We start from the raw sequence: 24,812 nt of genomic DNA on the forward strand, positions 1-24,812 counted from the left end.
CGCAGGCCTCCCGGGTAACGAGGAGGTTTACTCCCTCGCCCGAGGTCTCACTTTCCGGGCCGGAGTTGGACCTCCTCCGCCATCCCGGGAGCGTCTGCTTACGTTCAGAGACATTCTTACTTACTACCGAGTATACCCGGCGTGTTTACGCACCGCCGGCTCCCTCCCTAACCTTAACCAAGGCCTCCCACTGGCGCCGACTCCAGACCCGAACGCTCCCTACCCTATTCTCCTTCATGCCCGCTACCCCGCTCAATTCCTCCCCTCCTGTAAGCTCTGCGGGAAACCGGGAGGCTTTCTTCACGTCCTCCTCACATGTCCTACCTTCCCACAACCTCCATCCCCAACCACGGCGGAGTCATACTGGGAGACTCTCCTGGCCAGCTCCGCTGCTGCTACCCAGCGCCGGATAATTATCGAGGCCCTGAAGAAATGGATAGCCCTCCAAGGGCTGCCCTTTGCCCTGTTACAGGGCAGCCCCCTAAGGGTTTCTTCGGGCCATGTTGGGGTTCCCCCCTGCCCCCCCTGTATTGCTTGGCAATAAATGTTTTCCACCACCACCAGGAATCTGCTCGCGCAAGAGAGCGCTTTTCCAAGCGCGACCGCAGACCAATCTCGCCGCGTGCGAGCATTCCGCAAGGCAGCGAGTTTTAACCAGAACAGGCCAGGATGCAATGCATGAGAGGCCTGGGCGCTTTCTGGCGGACTGCCACTATCCAGCAGAGAAACTCGGCATGACGGAGAATGGCACCTCAAGGTGGAGCAACACGAAGTCGGAAGTCATGCTGCGTGGCTGCTGTAAAGGCTCCTGTTAGCGGTCTTCCTACGGTAACCGAGCTTCACGTCTCCTTCCTCGGCAGGCGACAGCGATTCCCTACTGCCTGAAGGAAACCTGCCGAGCCATCCGGGGAAAGCAAAATGTTTTCGCAGCAGCAGCAGATATTTACAGCGAGGTTAAAGGAACCCGCTGCGCCGTCACCATTCCCCAACCACGCAGACTCCGCAAGTCGTATACGCAACAGCCTCGCTCCCACGCAAGAGCCAATGGCCCTCTACGAGTGATCCCTGCGTGGAAAGTGCTGCATGCCGCCATGTATCCCTAAGCGCGCGCGCCTTAATTCGGCGCAAGTAAAGCCTGGACTCCATGTACGCGAAAACTCACGCGAACGCAAAGGCGACGGCGGCAAGCGACGAGCGACGCCGTCGCGCGAAGCAAAATGCATGTGTCGCTTGCCGTGTCGCTCGGATCTGCACCCACAGAAAATTTCGCTCGTCGCCCGGAAGTCCCCCACGCGACTGGCCAATCAGAGCCCCCCAAAGCCGTTTCCGGTTTGTCCGCGGTTTCTCACGGGTACATCTCACGAAACCCGCCCGTCGTCTTGGTCATCGCCACCGTCGAGAAAATATTTGGTTTTGTAGCTGAGAGGCAGACCCGCATGATTTAAATAATTAAAACAATCTACTTGTTGGGTGCGGAAGGCTAACAGCATTTGGAGCGGGCTACGCGAGCGGGCGTACTGGAGGGAGAGATGCGTGTCGAGCCGCGGGTACCGGCGCTCGATCCACCGTGCCGCTGCGCTCCAACTTTGCAGAAACACTCGCGGCGCGCATTCTCAGTGGTATATTATAGTTAGCTCACTTTACAATCAGGTTGCGGCGACAGTTTATGGGAGTGTTTTTACTAAGCCGGAGTGCACAGGCACCGAACGAAAGCACACCTCCCCCGTGAACCCGTGATGTGACTTCGTCTCCGCAAGCACGCCTTTGGCTATCTCCACTGCCGCTACACCGCTGCCGTAGAGGAAATATTCCTTTGGCCCTGACTATGAGGCACACACAAAATTTTAAGCGAGAGAACAGGTTACGGGCGTGTTTCTAAGCTTGAGTGCGCAAAGCACGGAATCCGCTGCGCACGTCGCGGGTTCGCGTCGCCTGCCGCCTTCGCTTGCATGGAGGTTGCCCACAAGCGACCGAGCGAACGCCAGCCGTCGCCGCCGCCGTCGCCTTCGCGTTCGCGTGAGTTTTCGCGTACATGGAGTCCAGGCTTAAGTCAGCCCGGCTTCAGGGCACCGCTTTTCGCGCGAAGGCCGCATCCAGCGGCGGGGCCGGAGGCTACGCGACCGAGACGGCGCAGCCGCCAGACAAGCGGCGCCAGCTGCGACGGGGCGAAAACACGCCGCAGCGGCACACACGTACGTACGTACCGATAAGCTGGAATCTGCTCGGTCTCCGGCCCGCTTTCTTCTCGCCCCGCGGCAGCTGCGTGACCCTGACCAACTATGGCGCGAGAAAAGATTTCGACGACTTCCTACGGCCGCCACCCCGGGCAATGCGTCTTCCCGTGGAGCCACACCATTCGTGCAGGCAGTGTTAAAGGGAGCATGCGAGCCCGTGGCAATGAGGCCTGACCTCTAAACACTGGAGGCCAAGTTTTAGAACTTTTTCATGCCAAGCTTCCGCAATGCTTTCAAAATAAGCTGGCACGAAAGCACTATTCGCGAGCCAACTCAACTTCAGGGGGCACTGCGAACTCTGGCAACATGGCATGAGTTGACTGCCACGCATAGATCGTCGTTTATGAATGTAAGGGCGCTGCTTGCTTGTGCTGTTTTGTGGGGGATAATCGCATTTTTGACTTAACTTTACATTCTCTAAAGGCACCAGAGACTGTCAGGCAGAATTTGTGGCGACGGCGTGGCTGTCGACCCTCGCAAAATCGCGCTGCCGGACGTATACGTCCTTACGGAATCTGCCGGGGAGAAGCTCCTGTGTCGCCGATGTCTGTGACAAACGGAAAGAAACGTGTTGGAGCCGTGCTTATCCATTACTATAGGTAATAACCGTGTCGACTTTCCCACTATTTAGCAGGAAAGCAGCGCCGCGCTCGCCGTAGGCGACTCTGTTCGTCGCGCTTTTTGTGTGTTGCGTGAGTTTCCGGGTTCGAACCCGACCGCGGCGGCTGCGTTTCTATGGAGGCAAAACGCTAAGGCGCCCGTGTGCTGTGCGATGTCAGTGCATGTTAAAGATCCCCAGGTGGTTGAAATTATTCCGGAGCCCTCCACTACGGCACCTCTTTCTTCCTTTCTTCTTTGACTCCCACTTTTATCCCTTCCCTTACGGTGCGGTTCAGGTGTCCAACGATATATGAGACAGATACTGCGCCATTTCCTTTCCCCCAACACCAATTATTATTATTATTATTATTATTATTATTATTATTATTATTATTATTATTATTATTATTATTATTATTATTATTATTATTATTATTGCCGCTAACTTCTTGGTAGCAGTCGAGCATGTCAAGTCGACGGTGGGCTGTGTCGAGAAGGGGCAGCAAATGAGCCCGGACGTGAATGTGTGCAACGCGATTACACAAAGATAAATATGTTTTCGAAGAGATTCAGCCTTGTGCGTGGATAGATCGCTCACAGTGCATTTTCGCCAAATTAGTCCGACAAAATTTTTGAGTGATCGATCTGTCGGTTGCCTCTCTCGGTGTCGTGAGTTTGCCTGCGCTAACGCTAAAGCCGAAATGGCAACCCTTCAATGAAAGTTGAGAAAGCGGAGGTGGCGGAGGCCAGTCTAGATCATGTACGCCGGCGGGTACCGTGACAACGCGAACGTGATATTCTCCAAAAGTCGGTGTGCTGCATAGCCTTCGCGTGTGTGTGTGTGTGTGTGTGTGTGTGTGTGTGTGTGTGTGTGTGTGTGTGTGTGTGTGTGTGTGTGTGTGTGTGTGTGTGTGTGTGTGTGTGTGTGTGTGTGTGTGTGTGTGTGTGTGTGTGTGTGTGTGTGTGCGTGCGTGCGTGCGTGCGTGCGTGCGTGTGTGTGTGTGTGTGTGTGTGTGTGTGTGTGTGTGTGTGTGTGTGTGTGTGTGTGTGTGTGTGTGTGTGTGTGTGTGTGTGTGTGTGTGTGTGTGTGTGTGTGTGTGTGTGTGTGTGTGTGTGTGTGTGTGTGTGTGTGTGTGTGTGTGTGTGTGTGTGTGTGTGTGTGTGTGTGTGTGTGTGTGTGTGTGTGTGTGTGTGTGTGTGTGTGTGTGTGTGTGTGTGTGTGTGTGTGTGTGTGTGTGTGTGTGTGTGTGTGTGTGTGTGTGTGTGTGTGTGTGTGTGTGTGTGTGTGTGTGTGTGTGTGTGTGTGTGTGTGTGTGTGTGTGTGTGTGTGTGTGTGTGTGTGTGTGTGTGTGTGTGTGTGTGTGTGTGTGTGTGTGTGTGTGTGTGTGTGTGTGTGTGTGTGTGTGTGTGTGTGTGTGTGTGTGTGTGTGTGTGTGTGTGTGTGTGTGTGTGTGTGTGTGTGTGTGTGTGTGTGTGTGTGTGTGTGTGTGTGTGTGTGTGTGTGTGTGTGTGTGTGTGTGTGTGTGTGTGTGTGTGTGTGTGTGTGTGTGTGTGTGTGTGTGTGTGTGTGTGTGTGTGTGTGTGTGTGTGTGTGTGTGTGTGTGTGTGTGTGTGTGTGTGTGTGTGTGTGTGTGTGTGTGTGTGTGTGTGTGTGTGTGTGTGTGTGTGTGTGTGTGTGTGTGTGTGTGTGTGTGTGTGTGTGTGTGTGTGTGTGTGTGTGTGTGTGTGTGCGCGCGCGCAGGCACTGTGCTTACGCAGGCACTGTGCTCAGAAGCGCACCAGTGCTCACATGCGACTTGAACGACATACGTCGAAACACATGCCGACAGAAGCTTACGGTAGCAGAAGTCGATTGTCTTCATCGTGGGCCTGCGGGGGCATAGGCTATTGTCTTACTTTAATGAAACTTCACATATTTTTGGTGATGAAATTAAAGAAATAATTTTTTCACCGATTTCGCTTGGTAACCCCTTTGTGCAGCTTTGTGTAGACAGGTTACACGCCCTGATGCTTTGTCGAGGCTTTCTTAGCACGTAGTTTTATTTTATGCATTTTCTGCAAACCCTAGTGCTGCTTCGTTTACAGCTAACAATTTTCACTGCTGTGATGATGTTTTTCTTTTGAACAGTGCAAGGCCTGTCATCCATGCCCAGCCACTTTGTTGGAGGTGCCTATAGTCGGGTACAACTTAAGTCTGCAGTGAATTTCTACCCACATTTAGGACCGGCGCACAGAATTCCTCCACGTCAAAAAGTAGTCCGTTGTTAATACTTCTCTCGTAACCTAAATAAGGAGCTAACCACGAGAAAATAGTTATAAGCTCTAGAATTTTGATACCTGGTTTGTTTAATAAAGTCAATCATTAAACATCAGATTTCGTTTACTTTTGCGACTGGCTAGCGGAATAATACAGTACGCCGCGGATCGGCGTACTGTACTGCTGTTTTTTAAGTTGTATCCTACTACAGGCACCAAGCTAAATAGCTCATGCAGAAGGCTGGAAGGCATCCTCCAGAGGCATGTATGTGAAATATATAGCACACAGAGTGTGGCAAGAGACAAATCCAGTCGGTGACACGCAAAATTCTCTGGAGGGTGATCCATAACAGCGCGACAGACGGGACAAAGAAGAGGAGACACAACACACAGCGCTGGCGACTGTCTCCTCTTCTTTGTCCCGTCTGTCGCGCTGTTATGGATCATCGTCAGCACCAACTCGCCCAACAACTGGTTTTGTTAATCTCTGGAGGGGCTCAGATATCAAAAGACCCCCTTCATTGCAAGTATTGCTTGTACATCTGTAGTCTGTGCAACTGCTGTTCATGCAAAATTCACATTTCTTCTTTGTCTTCCGTCCCTTTCGCGCTGTTTTTTCCACCCAAAATGAACGCATACCAACTCGCCCAACTTTCCATTCTTTCCAGGCCCGAAGGCATTACAGAAAGGAGTGGTAATGGTACATAACATAAACAGTGAATATAATGCAATATTATTTTACAAAACAGCAGAAAATACAGCTGTCGTGAAATTGTTAATGTCAGAAATGGCAGCGATGGAGGGAGGAATGTCGTTCCAGTCTGCGCTAGTTTTGGGAATAAATGAATTATGACACACTTTTGTTCTGAAAAATGGGACAGCAACTTTAAACATGTGGTCAGAACGGGAGGATATGTATGATGGGCGAGCAAAAAGATGGTCCTTTAACGCAGGGCTGTGATGATACATTCTATGGCAAAGACAAAGTCGAAAACATTTACGGCGCGAAGAAAGGTCCGGCAGGGCAAGGGCGCTTTTCATGGAAGTAATGCTGGCGTGACGGGAATAGTTAGATAAGATGAAACGTGCTGCGCGGTTTTGAATGGACTCAAGTGTGTTTATTAGTGTGATTTTACTGGGATCCCATACTGCGCATGCATATTCTAGCTTTGGCCGCACTAATGTTTCGTAGAGTGTTAGTTTTATCGGCAGAGGCGCAGCATAGAAATTTCGACGGAAGTACCCAAGAACCCGGTTAGCGTTATTAGTGACGTGTTCGACGTGCATATGTTATAATAGATTACGTAAAATATGAACACCTAGGTATCTGTATGAGTTGACGAATTGAAGGGAAGTGTCGCGAAGAAAGTAAGTGCGCGTGTTGTCGGGGGTGTTAGTGCGACGCGATACATGCATTGTTTTACATTTGTTAGCATTTAGTCGCATGAACCATTCATCGCACCAATTAGATATGCTTGTAAGATCTTCTTGAAGCTTAACAGAATCAGTGCGGTCAGTTATTTTGCGATAAACGACGCGTTCATCTGCGAAAAGCCTGGCAGATAAATGGGAAATGCATTTAGGAAGGTTGTTAATGTAGATAAGGAAGAGAAGAGGTCCCAGTACTGATCCCTGGGGTACGCCCGATGTTACGGAAAGGTGAGAAGATGAACAGTCGTTAGCAGAAACGTGCTGAGTTCAATTTGACAGAAAGCTTTTAATCCAGTTTAGAACATTTGGATCAACGTTAAGCATGCTAAGTTTAAAAATTAGGAGATCATGTGAAAGAGTATCGAAAGCTTTCGCAAAGTCCAAAAACACGCAGTCTACATCGAAGCTCATGTCAGCATGGGTAAATAGGTCATTAGTAAAACATATAAGTTGTGTTTCGCATGAGAACGTCTTTCTAAAACCGGGTTGTTCAGCCGCAAAGAGTCAGCTGCTAAGAAGGAATTAGACTAAAGAAAATTGACAAGATGAGAATATATAACATGCTCCAAAAGTTTACATAGAATACTTGGGAGTGATATAGGGCGATAGTTATGGGAGGAATGAGTGTTACCTGATTTAGTGACCGGAACAACCTTGCCAACCCTCCAATCGTTTGGGGGTACTGAGGCGCCTAGAGACTGTGAAAAAAGCATCGAAAGCATAATTGCAGAATAGGGTAGAGTAATTTCGAGCATTTTACAATTGACTGAATCTTCACACGATGAAGAAGATATTTTCAGGTTTTCAATAAACTTTGCTGTGCCGGCCCAATCTATAGAAATAGAATTCATTGGCAAGTAAGAGCAATTAGGTACAGACGGAAGAGCAGTGGAAGCACTTTGGAGGAAAACGGAACGAAATTCATCTTTTAAAACGGAGCAGCACTGGTTCGGAGGAATCGGGACATTGTCAGAACGGGCTAGTTTGATTACTTTGATTGCTTTGCCACCAACAATATTCCAGAATTTGCGTGGATTAGATTTTAGAAGTGATGGAATGGTGTTATCGAAATAAGTGAGTGAGTGAATAAACTTTATTGCTCTAATAAAGGAGTCTTGCTGCTTGCCCGAAGATTGCCGATGTCTTCCAGGCTGAGCGTGGTTGGCGCCCTATAGTCCAAGGCACCACTGTCCCTGGCCATCCGGCATGCGTGGCTCACTAGGTCTCTTTGGACCTTGAGCTGGCTGCTCGTTAGCCGGTCCTCCCACTGCTCCGCATTTGGCTCTTTGTTACCTCGGAAAGCTACATTGTGTATGCATTCCCATGTGATATGATACAGCGTGGGGGTTGCCCCGCACCACGGACATGTGTCCCTATACTGCTCCGGATACATCTTATGTAGAATGTGAAGGTTGTGGAAGGCTCCTGTTTGGAGACTTCTCCAACATGTCGCTTCATATTGTGTTAGCAGAGGATGTGGCTGGGGATATTTGCGTCTTCTGCCTTTGATGAGGTTGAGGATAGCTGCGTACGTGAGCTCTACCGTTATCTCCGGGCCGTCCGAGGCGTTTGACGCACCAGCTCGGATAGTAAGCTCGCGAGCTAGCTTGTCCGTCTTCAGATTGCCTTCGACTCTGGCGTGTCCTGGTACGCAGTAGATCCTATGTTGGATCTTTTCGTTGGTTCGCTGTGTTTTCAAGAGAATCCTTAGTGCTGTCTTGTTGATTCCTCCTACCATGTAGCGTCTGCACGGTCTGCACGCTTCTTGGGAATCTGTTATGATTGTGAGAGATTTGTTGGTGCGATAACCCTCGGCTGCCGCTAGAGCTACGGCGATCTCCTCTGCCCCAGTTATCGTCCCATCTCTCGTGGATGCGCCGCTGATGAGGCCACCCTCCTTTGTAGTGACAACCGATACCGTTTTCTTGATGCTTTGGCTACGAGTCCACGGGTACAGAGTGATGTCAGTGTAGACTACCTGATCTTGTGTGGCTATCTTCGCCTCTACATATTCAGCCCTTGCCTGTCTTCTGGCTGCGTGTAGATTTGTATCCATATTCCTGGGTATAGGGCTAGCCTGGTAGGTTCGACGTATTTCGTCTGGGATCTTTGCCTATCTATCCTCTATGTCCAGGACCCCCTTATAGTTCAGCCTTCTTAGGAGGGCCCTCCCTGTTGCCGAGTTCCTTTGGATCTGTGACATGACTTGTGCCCTGCTTAACTCGTCGAACGTGTTGTGCAGCTCCAGTTCTGCCAGCTTGTCGTTCGACGTGTTTCTGGGTAAGCCCAAAGCTGTCTTGTAGGCTCCTTTGATTAGGACCTCTGCCTGATTTTCTTCACTTTTCATCATGCTGTGATATGGTAGTGAGTAAGTTATTCTGCTGATTTCTAGGCTGCTCACCAGCTTTAGCGTGTCGCCTTCCTTCCTGCCGTATCTTCTGTATGATACTCTGGTTATCATACGGCAAACTTGTTCCGTTGACTTTTTAAGGAAGCCAATCGTGTGGTTGCATTTGTCGTTGCTCTGTAGCCACACGCCTAAAACTCGAATGATCTCCCTTTCCGGGATGATCTTGCCCTCTAGCTTTATCTCTATTCTTGCATCCGTCGGTTTCTTTCCTATCCTAAGGATTTCCGATTTTTCAGTTGAGCAGGCTAAACCACTTTTCTTGATATATTGCTCAACACAAGTCGCTGCTTCTTGCATTTGTTGTTCCATCTGCCCCAGAGATCCCTGATTCGGCCATACAGTTATGTCGTCCGCGTATATGGCATGTCTTATGCCTGGGATGCTTTCCAATTTTCTTGCCAGGCCAATCATGGTTAGGTTGAAAAGGATTGGCGATATGACCGAGCCCTGCGGCGTGCCTTTGTTTGGAGCGTCTATGGTCTCGCTTCTTATATCTCCCAAGCCCACTGTGGCCGTTCTTCCTGTCAAGAAAGATCTTACGTAGTCGTGGAGTCTCTTCCCGCAGTTGGTGTTGTTGATGCCTTCCATTTAGCCGCATGGCTGACATTGTCGAAAGCACCTTTGATGTCGAGTGCCATAATTAGATTTTCTCCTTGTTGCGGGGCGTTGGCAATAACCTCGTGTTTGAGTTGCAGCAGGATGTCCTGCGTTGACAGGTTTTCCCTGAACCCAAACAGGCTATGAGGATACAGCTCGTTATCCTCTAGATAGTTTTGAATTCTTTTGGTCACAATTATTTTGTCTTTTTGGCATTTTTGACTGCGATAGCGTAATCTCCGTGAATGTGATGATATGCAGCCCATTCCTTAATAAAATCCTGAAAAGCAAACCTATCTGCACCCCAACCATGGTTACGTGGACAACGAAAGATGACAGGGTATCTGTTTCATACAAAAATGTCAAGAAATAGAGCCACTTGAGACGCGACAGATATCAATTCACACCAGTTCCCTTTCATAGGGTGCTCTCCTCATGGCATTGTCCGTTCCTCGTGTATGTGCTGTGAGGGGCAAGAGATGGTTTAGAGACCATGTGACCAATGAAGCCGCGAAATTTAAAAAAAAAATTTTGAAGCACGACTTGAACGACCGGCAGGTGACGCAGCTCGCCTTAACACGATATAAAAGAGGCCACTTCGCTTTTGCAGTTCTGACTTTTTTGCTGTATTAGTGAGCATTATGAGGCCGCTACATTCCAGACATTGAAAGACTTGAATGATAAATGATCAAATGTACATCGCACAAGTCATATGTCACAGTTCCTCCAGAAAGTAACGTATTGGGCATTCCTATTTGACACCGGCTTTCACACAGACAGTTCATAAACTATTAAATAGTCACTCACCATCCTGCAGTGTAGTATATCGTGCAGCCACATTGGCAAATACTGCTTAAATTTGCCCTAATGTACAAAAATTGTAAACTATGGCCACAATGCACATAAGAGTTAAATCTGTACAGCATACAGTGAAGCGCCACCAGAATGAATGCTTGTTTACCAGTTGTACATTTTCTGGAGCCTCATGTCCACGATGAATTGTATCTGGTAGGTTTCGGTTTGGTTTCATAACTTGAATGACTGATGCTGTCAAGAAGGCTTCATGTGGCTTTATGAAAGCTCCTATCACTATACCACAGCCCGCATTTCATATCTCATTTAGATATTTAGCTTATTGCTTTCAGACCAGTTGCTGCTTGTACTCTGTAGCTCTGCAGGGATTCTCATAAACAAGGTTTTGTGTAGATGTTCTCTAATTCATTCATTCGAGGTTTTACTCTTCGTAGATGTTCAACAGTGCTGGGGGAGGTTGGTACGCATTTTCTACCCTAGGCGATAAGGGCGATAATGTTCTGCAAATGAATGTGTGTCGTGGCTGTGAAGTAGTGGTTAGAATGGTCGTGATAGGCGAGTCCCACAAGACGGCAGTTTCATTTTTCAACAATTAATGCCACTTCGCACTTACCGTGAACACTAGTGTGATTTATTTATCTACTCTGGTGTTTGATACGAATGACATCAATGACACTGAATGGTACTGTTCCCTTCCTGCTGAAGACTAGGAGAGGGCGATGGTGTGTTTGGCATAGCTGTTTGAAGTGAAAAATTGTGTGTCATTCTTCTGTGGTCTATATAAACATGTTTCATGCATAGCGTCAGTGTGAGTACGCTTACTCATGGAAAAACAACGAAATTCCTTCTCAGTGCAAGCTCATTATAATGATGCTATGGCTGAGGCAGAAGGATCGACATTGCTGTAAAAAGATAAAATTCAATATAATATTCATGTGCACACCAACTACAAGCGAAGGCATGAAGCGCAGCTCCAGTGGCGGTGCAATGACTATCTGGGTAGCAGACAATAGCTATGTTAATAGCCTTGTCAGTGTGTGTGTGTGTGTTTTGCATTTGATGTAAGCTCCACTCTAGAGCAAGCCATAACACATGCTTGTGAGTTATGCCGCACGGCTCATATATTTTTGCTCTGATCATACCATTTTATTTTCTGCGCAACTCGAACATTGCCACACTTGCTGCTGTTGCCTACTAGCCTTGGGGAGGAGTAAACTAAAAAAAGTGAGACTAGTGCAAGGAGCAATATGCAGGCGCACCATTATATGTACAGTACGTCCCTATCACGAGGAAACTGAAACATCAGTGCCTTTTTATGACAGCGTGCAATTACACGGAAAGGATTTCCTGACGGCTTTCTCAACTAACTCGCTGCTGAGCCTGCGTGGAATATTAGTCAGAGCTTAGCAGGTCTCAGCAGCAAGTGCGGCTGGGCATGAATGTCTCAGCAGCAAGTGCGGCTGGGCATGAATGTTAAAACCCCTGTGCATGTGGATGATGCATGTGGACGCACATCAAATCTAGAAGGAGCTCCTCCATGCCAACGTGGCACCTCCTTGCGAGCGACCAACGACGCATACATGCCTTCAAGCGCGCGTCTCTGCTTACCCGCCGCTGTGTGTGCGGACTTGGCTCGTAGGCGTACGTGCGCCGTTCGCGGGCCTTACTCGGAATGAAGGCACTTGTGCAACGGTTGCCGTGCCGGCCGGTCGTCGCTTCCTCGCAGTCCACGCAATACAAATACCGGGTTCACGCCTCAATTGCATGCATTTACAGTCCGGCGAGCAGCCCCGAACAGGCGAACGATTGCGCAACTTACCCATGCATGTCGCAGTAACACGAGGGGCCCAATATTGAGCACGGTGCCACTCGCCCGTGAGAAAAGATGCGGCGAAAAAAGCCGACAATCAAAGATTGCTCCCCTACAAGCGTTCAGTGATAGCTTTAATTTATAGCACGAGCTTGACGTGCGCTCTGATCCCAGCTGTAGCAGTTGTTTACGCGTGCCGACGTTGCGATAGCAAAGTCGAGTACGAGCACAACAGCTGCGCAGGAGTTTCTCACCTCAGTAACTTTAGAGGAGATATTAGATACAAGGAAAGACGAAATCGTACGACCACAACTGGCAAAAATAGTACTGCCGATGGGACTTTTTCAGATCCGCGGAGAATCGCAATACGGGCAATCCTCCGGCGCCGATCGTAAGAGCACGAAGGAGATTTATGAAATGATGTGTCACTGCGTTGGCAAGGGCTGTTCAACGGTGCATATTTGCTTTCCCGTTCGCATTTTTCGGTTCTTTGGCGGCTATATGAGCGTTTTGCTAACTTGTTTCCATTAGGTGGGGAGGGGCGTCTGATACTGGACCTCCACTCTTCGTTTCTTGCCTGCACCGGCAGGTGCCGCATGGAATGGTTAATTCGTGAATAGGAAGTGCCTCCATTGTCTACAACAGCCACAGAAGTGCGCCAACGACGCGCATCTCCACGCTAGTCCACGGACTCGCGTGTTGCCTTTTGTATTGCTTCCACCGCTAGGTACGTGCACACTTCATTTTGCGAGGCCATGGGCCCTTACAAAATTTCTTTAGACAGTCTATAGACCGTGCATAGACTTCTGTCAATAAAGTATATGGACTCTCTATAGACAAACCCTAGAGAACAGTCTATATATATAGGCAATACAAATCCTTTAGACAGCCTATAGACAATCGATAGATTTATGGCCATACACTTTTAATACACTTTTGTCTATAGACTATGAATATACAGAAATAAATATCTTCGGGAAGGCAACAGTGTCTGTAAGAAGTCTATAGACTGTCTATAGACAATTTTTGTAAGGCGGGACTGCGTATCACTGCGGTGAGGCGGCAATTTCTTTAAATGTGACGGCGGCATATGCTCTAGTCCACTCGTGAAAAAGGAAGTTTTGCTAAATCGGGAACGACTAGACCGCCTGGCTTGGCCTCGTGGATGAATAGCTGGTTCGTTGAATAATGATCTTCGTGAAATGGGTATAATCGAGTCTGCACATTTTTGGACATGTTTGCTCTTTTCGGGATCTAGTGGGTCCCTGCGAAAGAGGGATGTTAACCACTTTCAGGTACGCTTTCTTACACCATTCCCGCCCCTTGCCCCCTGCAGACCCGCTGCCAACGCTGGTCTGCGGTCTCCTCTATTCCAGCCTTTACTGCCCTCGAATAGTTGCATCATCATGCCCTTGTTATCTGGTACTGTGTTATCACAATAAACGCAGCCTCCCACCACTTGCACTAGCTACCAGCGCCATGTAATTGAGTACCCCACGCTAACACGTGACCCCTGAATGGACAACGCCACGAGGCAACCACTTCGCTCTTTTCGCCGCCGAGGAACAAGCCGTCGTGGGCCTTTGCCAACTTGGGCTTTGCAAACGCCAGCTTCTTCACACTTCACTCCGACACCGGACCAGGAGCTCCATTAAAGACTCCCTCTCACCTTTCTCATCTAGGATCAGCGACGGATCTACGCAGGAATGCCTGTCCGTCTTCCTTCATTAATTATTGGGGCATTTCACGTAGGACTTTCAAGCGAGCGCCACGGTTTGTTTGCTTTTTTTTTCATTTACTGCTCGCTCCATTATGCGCAAACAGGAGAAAACATTCCAATGTCTAGCACAGGTCACAGCGTGTAGTACGCTCCGGAACGACGCGTCACATGCCTTCGACGAAGACCATTCTGGGCGTTTGTTTGGGCGGCTCCTTTCAGACGCCTGCCTCAGTCCTTAGCTCTGCCGTGCACGCACGCCCACGCACCCATAGTGACGCGCTCTTTGAAGAATTGAGCTAAAAACACAACAAAGCTGCCGCGCGCTGTTGTGTTAGCACTGAGCTCCATTTAGACGGGCAACGCACGTGCGTATAAATACGAGTCTCCTGACGTCGTCGTCGTCGTGAACACGGAGGCGCAGCGTAAACAAGGGGCGTCACGCGGCCTGTGGCGCCCCCTGGCGATGCTTCCAGCGCCTGAGAAGGGGTATTTTTGGGGCGAGTACCCCACGCGTCCCGAAAAAGGAGAGCGCGACGTCGCCTTCGCGGAATTCGCCCCGGCGGCAGGCGCGCACGCGGACGCTTCTCGGTCGGGAGAAAAATATCCGTTAGCGCATGAAGACAGTGACGGGGACATAGACGAAAAAACAGCGCGCGCTACAACAAAGCCTAAGAAGCGGCAAAGCGGCGGTGAAACAAAATAGCACATGGTGACAGCACAACGGCAAAATGAGTAGTAACGGCTACCTCTGAAGTGGAGGAAAAGCCACGCGACAAGGTGTAAGGCCTTCTGCCACAAGAATGTGCCCACGTGCATTTACTGACTGCACGCAAGCGCTGCTTTGGACAGAAGCGTTTGTTCCGCTACTACATGCCATCTGTGCAGGGAGTGCTCGCCTTCCGTGCAAGGCTGTAGACCCGCGGCCTTTCTCCGCTGCGACTCCGAGCGGCAAGAAAGCCGCAAGAAGCCCCGCAAATTTCTGGGCTCCTTACAAAGGGTGCACCCACTGCCACGGAGAAGCCAAAAGAAGAATGCAAGAGACAACAAACTGTGGTGTTGACGGACTGTTGATAATGATACGGCGTCTGCATTTAGTGGAAGCCCATTTTAGGGTTCTCGATTGCATTAATGCGCTTAGCTTGTCCACAGTAGCATGCACAAGACTGGCGTTGCCTGTACGTCCTCCGACTACTCCAGAGTTTCAGGCTGCTTTTCATCCACTGGACATATAACCGGACGAAAATCTCGTTATACAGGGTGTTACACCTAAGACTTTACACAATTAAAAAAAAACTTTTTCAGTTACAAGAGCAATTTTTTTGTCAGCGGCGTAATACATCCGAATAAAGCTTAGGAGTGCTAAGCAGCAGGCCGGTTAACCAATAGTGAATAGTGAACTTTTTAACTATTACAGCTACGCTGCTTAATTGCTGAGTGGCGTGTAGTCCACCATAAGTAACATCCGATAAGTTTTTTTAAATTTTCAAAAACGCGGCTACCCTCGGCGCTGTGGCCCAATAAATTTTGGCTACAACGCGCGAAAACACATGCACTTTCTAGAAGCTTGCAACCTCTCCAGCGCACATAAGCGCACATAACCTCTCCAGCACACAGAAGCAAAGCAACCTCTCCAGCGCACATAACTCGTCGAAATAGCCAAAGGTTGACCACATCTTCAGTGCAGCCCGTGAAGGCCTCGCCCGACTACTGCGAACGTTCGCGCAAGCGTTGCGCGGTCGGCACGTAGCTTTCGGACAGCAGGACGACCGAACACTTCGGAGAGGTTGCTCTTGAATGTAGAGAGATGTGCTCCGTGGTTTCACGCCTCCGGTAGCTGGCGCACTCTTACGAGCAGCCTTTGTGGCCAGCTGCTTGCGGGGGGCCTTGGATACCAGAGGTTGGCAACGGTGGTCAAATAGAAGATAACGTTGTTCAATTTCGTACCGTCGTCTCACTTGTTATTGGCGCTCACCCGCTCGCAGGATGTAAGCCAGTCTTCAGCATCGTCGTCCTCAGTTCCGCTGAAGAGGGCAGGGCGCCGCGGGCGGAGGGAACCGGAACTGCGCGGCCCACTTGCAAGGCTCGCTGGTTGGCGTCTGCGGGCGTACCGGGGGTCGGTATGTAGGGTGCGGCTGCGGAGTTCCAGGGCGAACGGGGCACCAAAACTCCACCAAGTGTAAGAGTGGTTTATTTAGCAACGCTGTGGCAGACGGAAGCAGCTGTGAAGCACAGTCCGCCGTCGGTCAGGCTGAGCACGGTCTCGCCCGGAGCGACGGCAGTGCGGCTAGGCCCATCTTCTTCAAGGCACTATGCTTGAAAGACTGGCGATAGAATACAATTCAGCGAAAACACATTCTGAGGATACCGGGTAAACATATATTCTATGCGCAGGCCAATTGAAACTCTCCTAAGTAGTTTCTAAAGGACTGTTCTCTGCAGTAGGTCATACCAACGAAACTACCGACTTCGTCATCAGCAGTACCACCTCTTGTGCAGTTGATAATGCAGCTACACTATAGGGGGGGTGCGTCGATCGACAGAGTGTGCATTAAGCTTTCGGACGATTCCTACATTGCGCTGAAGAAGAACGCGCAGAATGCGCGCGCGAACGTAGCCCAAAAATGCGGCATTCGCTCACACTCCGAAAAGTGCTCTGGCGACAGCGGGCGCCTTCCAGTGAGCGAACGGAAGTGGTAGGGGGCACTTTCATCCAGTGGTAGAATAGTTCAGCCACAGCGAGCGCAGTCGAGGAAAGTTTGTGCCCTCGTAAAAAGCGGAGTGCGATCGAGGAAATCGTACGACATTAAAACGTCATGCCAGATGGCGCCGCGAGCGCGCAAAGCGCAGTAACCGTCTCACATATCTCGGTGGACACCCGAACCGCGCCGTAAAGGAAATGATAAAAGAGAGAGGGAAACGACAAAGCGCGCAGCGCACTCACTCTCCTGCCCGGTTGCCATGGTATCGGCGCATGCGCACAACTTTCCTCCCGCATGTACCATGGTGGGCGCATGTGCACAACTGGCGTGTCGCCTGTACCGCGAAATGCTCGACTGGTAGCCTGGTGTAGCTCCCGCTGAAAAAATGTCTGTTTTTTGTTGGTTTTTTTTTTTGGGGGGGGGGGGGAGGGATGGCGCAGTATCTGTCGCATATCGGCGGACACTTGAACCGCGCCGTAAAGGAAGGGTAAAGTGAGAAGTGGGTTTGAGTAAAGGAAATGGCGGAGTAATTGTCTCTCATATTTCGATGGACTCCGGAACCACGCCGTAAGGGAAGAGATAAAGGAGGGAGTTAAGGAAGAAAGAGGTGCCGTAGTGGAGGTACTACTACTACTGCTAATGGGAAGAAAAACGGCAGTGTCTTAGCTCGGCTATGCCAGGATATGCGTAGCGAAAGCAAATGTGAAACTCCCCGGTTGGCCTTGTTCACATATTCCACAACGTATGAAGCACAGGCATAAACGTCCAGCATGACCTGTAGGTCCATGTTTGATTTCAGCACCGAGGCTATCTAAGGATTAAAGGGGTCGCGTCACTCTTACGCCTATTCTCTGGGCTAACGGCACGTTGTTCTTCGGTTTCTCGAGCCCGCCGCTGAAGTCTCTTGGTCGCATTCCTTCGTTCATCACGGGCCGTCTTCAGCGAAGCAGGACTCGGGTCTCTCCTCCGGCTGCTGTCGCTGCTGCTAGCGGTCGAGACACCGGACGTTAAACGTGCCTGTCTCGCGGCGGTATATTCACGGCGGCGTTTAGCCAGTCGTTCGGCGCGCTGTTCGTCTGTTTCCTGGGCGATCCGTTTCCTCTTCATCTCGTTCCGCTGTCGATTCCAGGCCTCCCCCAGCTTATCAGAATTGTCGCCGTCCATACTGTCGCCTCAACTGTGGTTGCGGCGCACGCCAGTTCTCCTTTTCAATCCTGTGACATCTTATCCCATGCTACTCTCGCCTCAACTGTGGTTGCGGCGCATGCCAGCTCTCATTTTCAATCCTGTGACATCTTATCGCATGCTACTCTCGCCTCAACTGTGGTTGCGGCGCACGCCAGCTCTCCTTTTCAATCCTGTGACATCACGCATGCGACGCAGCTGTCGAAGCGAGCGGAGACGTGCGCAACGACGAGGAACTCGGTGTCACGTCCTACCAAACAGCGGCGGCGGCGAGCGGCGCGGTGTGACGTCACGTGCCTCGATGGAGTACCGCCAAGGTGAAATTGTGAGTTCGCGGTCAATAAAGCTTTCGTTTTAAAAGTACTGGCCACATCGGAGAAAGCAGGGACAATCAGCGAGAAACGCCGGTCTATACGCGATATCAGCAGACTGGCTGTCAAGTGTTTATCAGGCCAGCGATCGCAGCGGCGCTTCTTAGAGTTGTCGCATTGCGCAAACAAGCAAGGGTTCAACCAGTGAAGAGATTATGTAACATAAGTATTGCGCAGCTCGCGTTTTACGCAATACCCTGTTTGTACACAGCTATGTAAACAAGATTACTGCTGGAGTGCAGTCGTCGTCATCAAAACATTCCTGAATAAATTTCGCGCACACGCCGTGAATTCTGAATGGCGTACTCTTATCTCTAAGCGCTCATTTAGCGAAGTGCACGAGCTATTTGCTGAACAAGCAACGGAAAAGAGCGAGCAGCAGATATAGGAATCAACAACCACAGAGCCGAAGCAGGCACGCCGCATTGATGTGGACGGGTTGATGCGATGGCGACGGCTTTTGGTCGGTGGGACCGTGTTCACGTTTCCAAGGCATTAGAAAATCTCGAATGCTTTCGTGGCACTCCGTCGACTCGTCGAACATCGTCCGAACGGAATGCCGTTGTAAAACAACACCGTGTAGCAGCGCAACTTGTGCAGTCGAGTCGAATCACTCTGGGTTCGAAGACGTTTGAAACGCCCAGCACGCGCGCAAAGCACAGTGAGGAAGCAAGCGTCGCCACTTCTCTCTACCGTTCCCCGGCGGCGCTACTGCTCTTCTCCTCCCCGCTCAGCACGTCTGCTCCTGGTCGTCCACAGGAATAGAGCGCAATCACTCACTCGGTTCACTCACTCAAACAGGGTGCATTCGCTCAGTGAAACACTTCACTCATTCAGCCAACCTCCAAACACCATGCACACATCTGCGCAGCAGAGAATCAGCAGGCGATTTCGTGCTCCGATGAGCATGAATTCCTTGGTTCTGCCCTGCAGCAGCACCCGCAAGAATATTCTTTTCCTTTTAATTCGTTTCCAGAGCGACAACCGGCTCGTCGTCCTTTGAGGCGCTGCACAGAAGGCAACTCTCGCATGGTACTCTGAATGAGAGCGCGAGGAACAGAGCCGCGAAATGAATGCAATTCTGCGGCGCCAGCTGCGCTCATTGCGTTAACCGGCGAACGGCTGCTGCTCCATTCCGGGTGCGATGACAGCCAGCATCTGTCAACGCCCCTGCGCGCAGGCTAACCGAGAGAGACACCAACTCATCGGTAACTACGCCGCTTTCGGCTTTGACAGCTGCTTCCAGAAGACGTGCACGGGTAAGATGCGCAGCTGCCAAACCGTTAGACGGCCGCCGGAGGCCACAGTGCGCAAAATCTCCATTCAGGCTCGTTAATTCGCAGCTGACTCTGCGTGCGTTCTTTCCATCGGAAGAGCCACAACAGTGGTCAGTAACGCGTTCAGTGACGTGGCCGCAAGTAGCCCAGCGTACTGCCACCATCACGTCGCGCTAGACATCCAAGTAGAGGGAGTGAAAAGTTCCATTACCTGTTCCCTCGCGCTTCAGGCGGTCTCGTTCGTTGAAAGGGTAACAGCAAGGAGTTTTGGGGTGTCTGCCTTAAAATATGCCTACAGGCCTAGTAATCATGAAAACGAGCCCGCACACCAGTGCTCAGCGCGAATATTAATTACAGGCGATTTTGTACCGGCAGCTTCGGTCAGCTCTGACCCTGACCGGATCGCCGCTAGGGGGCCAACGCGAGCGGATGCCTGCAATGTCGGTTCCGGAAAACAGTACGTGCTACTCCTACCCAATCGCTCCTACGACCGCTAATCTGCACGAAAAGCGACATAAGTGCCTAAAGAAGACAGGGAAGTCGCCCATTCCGGGCAATGCCCCACCTTTTCTGTGCTAAGAACGATCATCGGGCCGAGGCGCTCAGCCGCCGAGCTAAGCCGAACTCGGACTACGCGTCACCGCCGACACCGCCGGCGACGCCAGCCGTTATCATGGAAGTAACGGTTGAAGGCCGCACCATAACCGCACAAGAACTAAATTCCAACGACTGGACGCCAGTTCTGTATAAGGCCTACGCCTCCCGCCCGGTCAGCTCGCCGAGACCGCCTTACCGCTCCGAGAACGCTTCCTCCGACGCAGATAGCTCGAACTCCAAGAACGCGGCCCGCGACGCAGCAGCCGCAACGGGCAGCAGAAAGACGCCAACCCGCCTACCGCCTGCCACAAAGGAGGCTCGCCTCACAGAGCAGCGCAGCAAGCAGATGCCACCGCTCCCACCCAACGCTATTCGAGTAGTCGTTCGCCCGTGAGGTGAACTACCACTGCAAGACATCCCAACATCTCGACTCTTGAAGGCATTGCAGACCCAGCTGAAAATCATCCCGCCGGACGACTTCTGCCTGCGTATCCACCCGACCAACAATACTTTCACCATGGCAACAACACACTTCCCAGCAGCCGAGCTTCCCAAAACGCTGACCCCCCTCACAATTGGAGACCACACCTACCCGTCCGCAGCTTACGTGGCTCCCCAACCGGGGCTACCAGAGGAGTGATCGCGAACGCCTATGATGATGAGACCTCGACTCAACTCTATCAAGACCTGGTCAGAAGAAATCCGGAGTACAGCATACTAGCAGCACGCCGCATGGGAAATACGCACTCCATCTTTATCACATTCGGCGCAACTACGGTCCCTCACTCAATCAAAGCACTGGTAGCAAAGGTCCGTAGCTCAGGGCCCCCACGCCCTCGTTACCGCTCCCTCCCCTAAAGACTCTCATGATGGCAGTTCCAAACCGTAATCTTACACTCTGGCAGTGGAACCGCCGGGGCTTTCGAAAGAGGCGTCACGTGGTCCACGAAATGCTGCCCTGCGCTACGGGACCCGGCACCCTTGCCCTGCAGGAACCCTCAAACACGCTTACGTTACCCGGCTATACTGCTGCTCTGTCCCCATCCCCACAACCTCTAGGCTAGCATTTCTAGTTCGTCACTCAATCACCACCATCTCCCATTCCATAGTGACTGAAGGTATTGATCACCTTCTAATTGAGTTTGTGCCGCAACACGCTCGAGCGAACAGTCTCTTCATCCTAAATGCATATAGCCACCCTAAGTGCCTACAAGGTAACTTCAAACGCCTCTTTACACTTGCGAAGCGCATAGCCAACAAGTGCCCTTTCCTCGTCGTAAAAGACTTTAAAGCGCCACATACGGCCTTTGGTTACCCACACGACTCACCGAAAGGACGCCAGGTTTGGTAGGCCGCGCAACAAGCCGGCCCCTCCTTGCTCACCAACCCTGCCTTTCCTACACGCACGGGAAACAGCGTCTGTAAAGACACTAAACCAGGCTTCAAGTTCGCACATCGCCTTCCTAACGCCACATGGTGCAACACACAAGATAATCTAGATAGCGATCACTGTATTATCGAGATTCTCTTAAAAATTCAACTACATCGCAGGCCTCCCAGGGGCACCACTTTCACAAAGTGGGACTCTTTCCGCTCACTAGAGCAGCCCACACTTTCGCCCCCATCACGGTCATCACCGAATGGTCCAGGCAACGACAAAGCGATGTCCGATCCGTAACTCGCCCCCTACAAGAGGACTGCCCAAGCGACACAATTGACTCCCGCCTCCTACATTTATGGGAAGCTAACGGAGGCCTAGAGCGACGTTGGCAAAAGCAGCGTTGGAACTGGTCACTTAAGCGCCGCCTCGCCGGTCTTAACAAAGAGATAGAGACGCACACATCGATTCTTTCACCCAAGAACTAGGAATCACTATGCAACAAGATAGGTGGTAATATGAGTATACCCCTGATCTGGAACCCCTTTAGGCACTTAATAGACTCCACTCACTCTAAGACTACCCAAAGACACAACCTCACCAAACTCATACATACTTCCGATACACCTCCAACGGAGCTCCTCCAAGAACTTGGCAATCAATACTTCCCCGCATAACCTCCTGTAACACACCCCGACTATGCAGGCCTCCCTAACGACCATGTTGACCAACCCATTACAGAAGCAGAGGTTCAGGCTGAACTCCAGAGACTTAACACGTCCTCAGCCCCGGGCCCAGACGGGATACATAACAAGGCACTCAGAAATCTCGAAGCACAATCTATTTCCGCACTTACCCAATACTTTAATGAGTGCTGGAAAATAGGTACCCTCCAACCACAATGGGAAGAGGCCAAAGTCGTCTTCATACCCAAACCTGGCAAACCTCTGCTCATCTCTAAGCTCAGATTCATCTCCGTGACATCTTTTGTTCGCAAACTCATGGAGCATGAACTCCAGACAAGGCTTTGCCAATACTTAGAAGGCAAAAATCTCATGCGCACTAGCATGTTTGGATTTCGTCCTGGGTTTTCCACATTGGACGTTTTTCTACAGTTAAAACATCACATTCTCGACTCGCAAACCTCCGACACCAAAGCTATTCTAGAGGTGGATCTCACTAAGGTCTGATAACGTTGCACACTCAGCTATCCTCCAAAACCTTACGACCCTGGGAGTCGGCACGATGATGTACAACTCATCCGAGACTTCCTCAGCCACCGCTAGCCGCGCGTACTTTCGGCGACCACTGCCTCACAGATATCACGCAGGGAGCACGGTGTACGCACCAGGGAGCCGCCCTGTCCACTATTCTCTTCAACATAGCACTCCTGCACCTACCTCGACAGCTAGCTCAAATCCCTAACATCCATTTTAGCCTCCACGCCGACAACATCACGGTCTGGGCAAACCGCGGCAGTGATGCCGAAATAAAAAAAAAACACCTACAATTGGCCCTAACCACCATCGACACATGTGTACGGGAGTACGGCCTGACCTGCTCCCCTTCAAAATCCGAGCTCTTTCTCTACCGGCCCAAACAACACTATTCAGTCAATGCACCCATCTCCCTCACCCTAAGTACCCACCCCATCCCGCTAATAGACAAAATCCGCGTGCTTGGGCTAGTTATTTAGTCTCATGGCGCGCACGGAGAAGTCATAAAGACACTCCAAACACACGGTCAACAGACTGCCCGACTGATTCGCCGCATAGCGAACCGCCGGGCTGGCCTCCGCGAGCGACACACCACTCGCCTCACCCAGGCTTACGTCATAAGCCGCACCACATATGCCCTTCCATACCTACCCCTCAAACAGAAGGAGAGGGACCGGGTAAATGCGCTCCTCCGAAGTTGCACGAAAACTGCTCTACGTACCCCCCCCCCCCCCCAGCACATCAAAACGACTCTTCAAACTCGATGTCCATAACACGTTTGAGAAACTCAAAGAAGCTACCTTCACGGCTCAAATATCCCGCCTATCCAACTCAGAGGCTGGCCACACTTTATTATCCCAATTAAACCTCACCCCAACTACACACCCTACCAAGGGGGTCCCCCTTTCTCCTATCCTCCGCTCTAACCTTAACGTACCCCCCTTACCCAAGAACATGCACCCTGAGCGGGACAAGGACCGCAGAGTAGCAAGGGCTCGGGTCCTCCTCAAACTGTATGGCGATGACAATGAGGCGGTCTACGTGGACGCTGCGGAGTACACGTCAGGCTCCCGTATGGCCCTGGCAGTAGCCGACACTCAAGCAAATCTGACTTCCAGCTCAATAATCACCAATTCTACCACAGAGGAAGAAGAGGCCGCCATCGCGCTTGCTCTCATTTCTACATCTGCCACCAAAATTATCTCTGGCTAAATCTGTCATTCTCAACTATGCCAATGGCTACATATCTCGCACTGCTGCTCGTTTACTACGCTTCTGGCAGCCCTGGAGCCCTATAAGCCTTATCCGGACGCCAGCACACGGCGGCCTCCCTGGCAACGAGTACGGTCATTCTTTAGCCCGAGGCCTCACATTCCGGGAGAAAATCGTGCCGCTTGTAGGGGCCGAGAAGCGCCTACTTTCCTTCCGTGATATTTTCTCGTACTACCGGGAACAACGAAGGGAGTACATACCCCCAGCCACATCCCTCAGCATAGCGCAAGGACTCGGACTGCTCCATACCCCATACTACTATATGCCCGATACCCTGACGAATTCCCCTCGTCATGCAAACTTTTCGGCAAACCTCACACCGTGCTCACATGCCCCACCTTCCCTCATTCCCCATCACCGACCGTGGCGGAGTCTTACTGGGAGACTCTCATGACCGAAACTTCTCAAGACTTCCCTCATCCTCCATCACCGACCGTGGCGGAGTCCTACTGGGAGATTCTCATGACCGAAACTTCTCAAGACTTCCCTCATCCCCCATCACCGACCGTGGCGGAGTCTTACTGGGAGACTCTCATGACCGAAACTTCTCAAGACTTCCCTCATCCCCCATCACCGAGCGTGGCGGAGTCTTACTGGGAGACTCTCATGACCAAAACTTCTCAAGACTTCCCTCATCCTCCATCACCGACCGTGGCGGAGTCTTACTGGGAGACCCTTATGACCGAAACTTCTCAAGACTTCCCTCACCCCCCATCACCGACTGTGGCGGAGTCTTACTGGGAGACTCTTATGACTGAAACTTCTCCTCAAGACTAGCACCGGCTCATCTCCAGCGCTCTGAGAAGGTCTGCTTTCCAAGGGCTATCCGCTTTGTAGGGGCGCCTCCTCATAGTGAGGGAGCATCCAAGTATCATGTAGGGGGCTTCGTCCCCACCACTGATTATCGTTGGCAATAAAAGTTTCCAGCACCACCACCTGACCCTG

The 24,812-nt window shown here is 51.0% G+C and overlaps 1 long non-coding RNA gene across 1 annotated transcript in view; it reads right to left on the reverse strand.

The window, feature by feature from the left end:
• LOC144098283 (uncharacterized) overlaps nt 1-15,972 on the reverse strand; it is an 854,931-nt gene extending 838,959 nt beyond the window's left edge. Inside the window, exon 1 of the long non-coding RNA XR_013307161.1 lies at nt 15,844-15,972. This is a non-coding gene — a long non-coding RNA (uncharacterized LOC144098283). The remainder of the gene's footprint in view (nt 1-15,843) is intronic.
• Nucleotides 15,973-24,812: the final 8,840 nt, after the last annotated feature.

Source organism: Amblyomma americanum, chromosome 7 (assembly GCF_052857255.1).
Source record: "Amblyomma americanum isolate KBUSLIRL-KWMA chromosome 7, ASM5285725v1, whole genome shotgun sequence".
Lineage (NCBI taxonomy): Eukaryota > Metazoa > Arthropoda > Arachnida > Ixodida > Ixodidae > Amblyomma > Amblyomma americanum.